Source organism: Pan paniscus, chromosome 12 (assembly GCF_029289425.2).
Source record: "Pan paniscus chromosome 12, NHGRI_mPanPan1-v2.0_pri, whole genome shotgun sequence".
Classification (NCBI taxonomy): domain Eukaryota; kingdom Metazoa; phylum Chordata; class Mammalia; order Primates; family Hominidae; genus Pan; species Pan paniscus.
In genome coordinates this window covers 66,713,967-66,722,142 of record NC_073261.2, presented here as the reverse complement: position 1 = coordinate 66,722,142, position 8,176 = coordinate 66,713,967, and the positions used below count along the sequence as shown (strand labels likewise).

The following is an 8,176-nucleotide window of genomic DNA, read 5'->3' as shown; positions in this document are numbered from 1 at the left end:
CTGACAAACGGCTAATATCCAGAATCTACAATGAACTCAAACAAATTTACAAGAAAAAAACAACCAACCCCATCAAAAAGTAGGTGAAGGATATGAACAGACACTTCTCAAAAGAAGACATTTATGCAGCCAAAAAACACATGAAAAAATGCTCATCATCACTGGCCATCAGAGAAGTGCAAATCAAAACCACAATGAGATACCATCTCACACCAGTTAGAATGGCAATCATTAAAAAGTCAGGAAACAACAGGTGTTGGAGAGGATGTGGAGAAATAGGAACACTTTTACACTGTTGGTGAGACTGTAAACTAGTTCAACCCTTGTGGAACTCAGTGTGGCGATTCCTCAGGGATCTAGAACTAGAAATACCATTTGACCCAGCCATCCCATTACTGGGTATATACCCAAAGGACTACAAATCATGCTGCTATAAGGACACATGCACATGTATGTTTATTGCAGCACTATTCACAATAGCAAAGACTTGGAACCAACCCAAATGTCCAACAATGATAGACTGGATTAAGAAAATGTGGCACATATACACCATGGAATACTATGCAGCCATAAAAGATGATGAGTTCATGTCCTTTGTAGGGACATGGATGAAACTGGAAACCATCATTCTCAGCAAACTATCCCAAGGACAAAAAACCAAACACCGCATGTTCTCACTCATAGGTGGGAATTGAACAATGAGAACACATGGACACAGGAAGGGGAACATCACACACCGGGGACTGTTGTAGGGTAGGGGAAGAGGGGAGGGATAGCATTAGGATATATATCTAATGCTAAATGAGGAGTTAATGGGTGCAGCACACCAACATGTCACATGTATACATATGTAACAAACCTGCATGTTGTGCACATGTACCCTAAAACTTAAAGTATAATAATAATAAAATTAAAAAAATAAATAAATAAATAAAGTCTCCGTGTGTGTGTGTGTGTGTTTCTGAATGTGTTCTATTCCATTAGTATATTTTTCAATGCCTTATTGTTTTAATTACTGTAGCTTTAACATAAGTCTGATATCTAACAGAACAAGTTCTTGCAACTTGCCTCTGCTACTCTTGCCTTTTTTCTTTTCCGTATACGCTAGGAATTAGCTCACCAATTTCCATAATACAATCTGTTGGGTAATTTGTTTGGAATTGTATTTAATCTAAATATCAATTTGGGGGGAATTGATATTTTTATAATTTTTAGTCTTCCAATCAATGGACATGGTATCACATCTATTTATTTAGAAACTATTTTCTCTCAATATTGTCTTATAGTTTCCTGTGTAGACATCATATACATCATCCATTGATCTGTCCCAAATAACTTCTTATTTTTGCAAATTAAAATGGTTTCTCCTGATAAATTTCTTCTTCTTTTAGAGGTAATTATACAATAATATAATTGTAATATATGCAAAAATATATTATCCTTTTATCTGTAAACTTGCTATACTCATTAATTTATCTGAAAGGCTTTTAGATTTTTATGATTATGACTATATTATCTTTGATAGTATAAATTTTAGTTCTTTTATTTAATTCTTATATCTTTTGTTTCTTTTAAAATCTCTTTGCCTTGAAAATGACCCCTAGTACAAAGTTAAATAGCACTGATAGTAGAAAACACCCTTAAATCATTCTCAATCTTGAATTCCCTTCAACGTTTCATTACTAAATACGATGTTTGCTACAGGTGTATTCATAGTTATATTTTATCAAATTTAGAGAACTTATTTTTATTCCTAGTTTGCTAGGATGTTTTATGTGTTTGTTTTAATTGTAAGTAGAAAACGTTTCTAAAATTTATTTTTTTGTATTTATTTAAAAAATTTTTTACTCTGTTGATGTGATGAATTATGTATATGATGTCTACACAGGAAACTATAATTTTCTAATGTTAAATAAATTTTGTATTTTTGAAATAAAATCAACTTAGTCACAAAGAATGGCTATTTTTTTTTACTGCTGGATTTGGTTTGCATTTTGCTCTTAGTTTGTTTATAAAAGTTTTCATTTATGTTAATAACAATTCAAGATAATTGTTATTTCTGTAATTCCTTGTCAGTTTTGGTGTAGAGATTATGCTTGAAGTGGTACTGCTTCCTAGTTTTATTTTTGTTTTTTGTTCTTTAGAGGAAGGTGCACCAGATTGTCATGACTTTCTTCTTAAATAACTGGTAGAATTCATGAAAGAAGCCATTTCATCATGGAGGTTTTTTTTCCTTTTGTCCATAGAAGACTTTTCATAAGAAAGTCATTTTTAGCAGTTAAATACATTCGAATTTTCTATTTTTTCTTTTTTCTGTTTTTGTAAGAGAAAATATTCCTAAGAATTTGCTTATTGCAAGTAATTTTTTTTTTAATGGAGTCTCCCTCTGTCACCCTGACTGGAGTGCAGTAGTGTGTTCTCAGCTCACTGCAATCTCTGCCTCCCCAGTTCAAGCAATTCTCCTGCCTCAGTCTCCCAAGTAGTTGGAATTACAGGTGCACGCCACCATGCCCGGCTAATTTTTGTATTTTCAGTAGAGATGGGGTTCCACCATATTGGTCAGGCTGGTCTGGAACTCCTGACCTCAGGTGATCCACTCGCCTCGGCTTCCCATGCAAGTAATATTTTTAAATGTCTGGCATAAAGTTTTTGGAGTATAAAACTATTATTATTTGTAGGATCTATAGCAATGTCCCTTTTCATTCCAAATTTTATTCATGAAGTTTTTCTCTTTCTACCTGTCTCATCAGTTTTATCAGTGTGACTGAAATTTATCAATTTCAGTAAATATTTCAAAGAATTAATATTTAGTTTTGCTGCATGTTTGTTTTCTTCTATTTCTTTAATTTCTGCTGTTATTTATAATTTTCTTCCTCCTATTTTCTTTGGGTTTCATAGTTGTTTCCACCTCTCCCCCCAATTTCTTTAGATGCATGCTCAGGTTATTTTTAATCTTTATTATTATATACATGGATCTAAAGCTATTATTATCCCTCTATATTTCCTTAGCTCTAATCGTCAAGTTGTAATATTTTTATCATCACTCATTTCAAAGAAATTTCTAATTTCCTCTATAATTTGTTTTTTGAATCAAAACCTACTTAGAATTATCCTTCTTAATTTCCAAACATATGGAAATTTTTCTTATCTTTTTGTTTTTGTTTTCTAGCTTAATTTGCTCGTGGTCAGAGAAGATACTCAGCATGAAGACAATCCGTTGAAATTTGTTTAGACTTTCTATATGAATCAGCAGATGATCTATTTTGGTTAATGTTTCATGTGCACTTTATACAAATTCATATTCTGCAGATGTTGGATGCAGTGTTCTAAATCAATCACATCTTGTTTGTTAATTGTGTTGTACAAATATTCTATATTCTCACTCTTTTATTCTCTGCTTTGTTTTATTAGTTAATGAGAGAATTGTCTTAAAATGTACCACTATGGTTATAGACTTTTTGGGACTTTTTTCTATAGCTTCATCAGTTATTTTTGCTTTATATATTTAAATGTTTTATATATAAACAAATGTTTTATTTGTATATTTACCTAAAATGTTTTAGGTAAATATACAAATTTAAAATTATTATTCCTTCCTGATGAATTGGATCTTTTGCCATTGCAAAGTAGCCTCCTTAATTTATTTTAACAATTTTTGCCTTGAAGTCTTCGTCTCATAATGACATACTTACAAAGCCTGCCTTTTGGTTAGTGTTTGCATAGTATACATTTTCCATCCCTTTAATTTTTACCTTTCTGTGTCCTTATATTTAAAGTATTTTTCAATTTGCATTTAGTTGGGTTTTTTTTTTTTGCTTTGTCTGAAATTTTGCCTTTTTTGGAGCATTTATTCTACCTATATGTAGTGTAATAGCTAATGCAAATTTTTAAAATCTAAAATCACTATTTCCTATAAGTTTGTCTCACTTCTTTTATTTTGTTCTTCTTTTTATCTAGTTTTGGACTAACTGAAGTGTGCTCTTTGTAACCATTTTCTTTCTTTCTTTTATTACCTTGGCTGCTACTTTTATTTGTTTCTTTATTTTATGATTACACGAGAAATTAGAACATATATTCTTGACTTACAAAAAGTTTATATAAGATGGTTATTCACTTTTTCCTAGGCATTTCATGGGCCTCAAAACACTTTAACTCCACTTACCATATTCATGTCTGCAAGCTGCCAATTTTCTATATTTTAATTTTAAGTGCATGTATGCATGTGTGTGTATAAAACCTGATGATACATTAGTCATTTTATTTTTTCTAGTCAATATTCATTTAGATATATCCAAATGATTAACTTTGGGTACTCTTTTTTCTCCTTTCTTCATACACTAGATTATTTTATCTTCTTTAAAGAATACTCTTCAGAAATTCTTTTACTGAGTTACTGTTATAAATATTTTACTTTTCTCTGAAAATTTTTTTATTTCAGAAGGATATTTAATTTATGTTAACCTTTTTATTTTTCAGCACTTTAAAAATATCATTTCAATATTTTCTGTCTCTCATTGTTTCTGCTGAGAGGTCTGCTGTCAGTCAAGTTGTGGCTCCTTTCAAAGTAATTTGTCTTTTTGCTCAACTGCCATTCAGATTTTCTTTGTCCTGGGTCCTCAGTTGTTTTACCATGATAGGTCTTAGTTTCTCTTCATTTGTTTTACTTGGAACTCATAGTCATTCATTTATAGTTTGTATTTGTATTTTAGGCATTGTCTCTTCCAATATCATTCTCTTTCTTATATTCTTTCTACTTTTCTTCTATGTCTTAGCATGTATGTTAGAACTTCCCATTTTGCATCTTTCATTCTCCCTTCTGGTTTTCTTCAGTTCATTTGTCTATGCTGCTCTTAAGACTTTTTCCATCTGACCTCGCCACTAGTTTACTAATTATCATTTTAACCATACCTAATATGTAATTAAATCTATCCATTGAGTTCTCAGTTGTGGTAATTATATTGTTAAACTTCAGAGTTTGCCTAAAATGTTGAAATATATTTATTTATAGCTCCCAGTTTTTTTTGTCATTCTTTGTCCTAATTCCTGTTCACTGGATCAGGTATCAGCAAATGCACTGAAGTAAAAGAGGCTCTAAATGCTAGGCTTACCTCTCTATATTTCTTTTTGGTCTTAATGTTTTAGTCTGATAAATTCTCAGTGTTTTACTAGCTCCTCAATGACTTCAAGCATATATATATATATATAATTTATTTATATATATTTAGTTTTTATTTTTTTCAGCCAGATAAACTTTTTAGGTTTTTCAACCAAATACTTAATTTAAACTATCTATTCATTAACACCATGATCAGAAATCCAGAGTTGACGGACTTTCACTGCCTTTCTATTGTTACTGATCTAGGCAAGATTTCCACCTTTTCTTTAATGAATTTGATCAGTTTTTTTTTTTTTTTTTTTTTTTTTGAGACTGGGCCTTGCTCTGTCACTAAGGCTGGAGTGCAGGGGCACAATCATAGTTCACTGCAGCCTGAAACTCCTGAGCTGAAGTGATCCTCTCATCTCAGTCTCCAAAGTAGCTAGGACTACAGGTGTCTGCTCTCTTTCTCATGCTCCCACATATAAGACGTGCCTGCTTCTCCTTCACCTTCCACCATGATTTTAAGTTTCCTCCCCAGCCATGTTTCCTATACAGCCTGTGGAACCATGAGCCATTTAAACTTCTTTTCTTTTCTTTATAAATTACCCAGTCTCAGATAGTTCTTTATAACAATGTGAGAATGAACTAATACACTTTGAAATCTATTTTATATGAAATCAATATAGACACCCCTGCTTTCTTTTTATTAATGCTTGCATAGTATACCTTTTTTCTATACTCTTGCCTTAAATCTGCCTATATCATTATATTTGAAGCAAGTTTCTTATGTACAACATATTAATAGCTTGTTATTTTTGTCCATGCTGCTAACCTCTATCTTTTAGTTAGTATATTTAGTCCTTTCTTAGTTAATGTAATTATTGGTATTTCAGGGCTTAATTCTTTCTCTGTTTATTTTCTGTTTGCTTTCTGGGTTTTGGTTTCTTTGTCCTGTCTTTTTGTGGATTCAGTGTACATTTTATGATTCCATTTTGATTTATATGGATTCAGTGTACATTTTATGATTCCATTTTGATTTATATGCAGTGGTTTTGAGTTTATATCTATACATAGTTTTAGTGAAGGTTCCAGATATTATATAATATATAAGCAACTTATCAGAGTCCACTGCTATCATTATTTTACCAGTTTGAGCAAACCATAGAAATATTATCTCTCTTTACACCCATTTATCCTTCCATATTCATTATATAACTACCTTACAAGTTTTGTCTGCATACAGTGAGAAACACATTAGACAAACACAATTTAGAAAACTAAAAAGAAGGCATTTCCATATTATTTACCTATATATTTGTTCTCTTTTTTGTTTTTTTCTAATGTTGAAAAAGTCCTTCTATTATCTTTTTTTAAAAAATTTCTTTAATTAAGAGAACTTTATTTTGCCACTCTCTTAAGGTAGTTCTGCTGGTGGCTAATTCTCTTAGCATTCTTTTATCTGAGAATATCTTAATTTTCCCTTTGTTTTCGGATTCAGATTGATTTCAAAGGGTAAGATCAGCAGGAATAACAGAGTAATGATGTCCAATAATTTACTCCTTTATACAAGCAATGAAAACACTGACCAAAAAAAAGTGAAATAAATATTTTCAGTACTCTGAAAATTAACCAAACTCAAGAAGTATTTATTCAATAAAAGTATTGTGGTAAGATTGTGGTAATAACAGGAAACTGCGGCACTTCAACTGCCCATTTTTCTATTGTTTTCTCTCTCTAGATCTATAGAACCTTTGAAAACAAAAGTCTTCACAATCAATGTAGGCATCAAAACCAGCAGCTTCATAGCCATTGGGAGGGGCAGACAAATTTTGGGTTTGGACTTCCTCAAAAGTCCTATAGCCACAGAATTGTCATTATCTGACTTATCTGGAAGTTCCCTGGAAACCCCAACTTGCATGGCTTTTCCTTATTATTATTATTATTATTATTATTATTTTTATACTGAGAGTTCATACTCTAAAAACAGCTTTTTCTCCATGGTATTTGTTGGAAACAATTAGTGGTAACTGTTTAACATTGCAACTGCTTGAGGTGGGAAAACAGCCGGGATAAACAAGAAGCTGACCAGAAAAATAACTACAAGGGTAAAAAACTAGGAAAAGAGTTGTTCATAGGATACTTTTTAAAGTTTTGAAATATTCCTGGGAATCTAGAATGCCACATACATGTGGCTAGGAAATGCCCAGGAAATACTTGAGAAGGCTCTGCTCTTTCAACTTTAGCCAACTTTGAGGATCTCCCCAAGCAGGAATAAAAAAGAAGGCAGAGTTGCAAACTCCTTGCAAAGCATTGAAGGCATACCACAACACACACAAAACTGCCTTTGAGAAGGCAGGGAAAATTATTAGTTCAATGCATTTAAGAAAATCTTAGTTTAATCATCAGCTGGCCAATAAGCTTAAATGTCCACACAGGACAAAGAAAAGAGATATCACAGAAGAAGTCATGGAAAGTAATTAAACAAATAGCCACAAAAATAACAAACAGCAACAGCAACAACCCTGGGAAAAGTGTAAGGAAATCTGATTTCCAAAGTTGCCACATTACTTAACTACAATATTTAGTGCTTGTTTTGGCAGCACATATACTAAAATCAGAATGATACAGAGAAGATTAGCATGGCCCCCACACAAAGATGACATATAAATTTGATTTTATAATTTTATGTGCTAATTTGATTGTGTTAATCATTACACAATGTATGCATATATCAAATCATCACATTGTACACACTGAATATCTGCAGTCTTTATTTTTAAATTAAATATTTAAAAATAAAGAAATAAAATAAATATATATAAAATATTGAAAATTGTGAGAGATGCAAAATTATGAGACAGTATGGCCCATACACAGTAAAAATGCCAGTCAATAGAAACTGGCCTGTGAAACCCAGAAGTTGTCCTTACTGGAAAGACTTTAAACAGAGTTTAAATCAGCTATTTAAAATATGTTCAAAGAGTTGAAGAAAACCATGTCTAAATAACTAAAGGAAAATACAAGATCTACAATGAACTCAAACAAATTTACAAGAAAAAAACAAACAACCCCATCAAA

General features: G+C 31.6%; 1 non-coding gene across 1 annotated transcript; it reads left to right on the top strand.

Annotated features, from left to right (window-relative positions):
* The first annotated feature begins 7,682 nt into the window (after positions 1 to 7,682).
* On the top strand, positions 7,683 to 7,785 carry LOC112438933 (U6 spliceosomal RNA). Its single transcript, XR_003027251.1, has one exon. It is a non-coding gene; the product is annotated as a U6 spliceosomal RNA (small nuclear RNA).
* Positions 7,786 to 8,176: the final 391 nt, after the last annotated feature.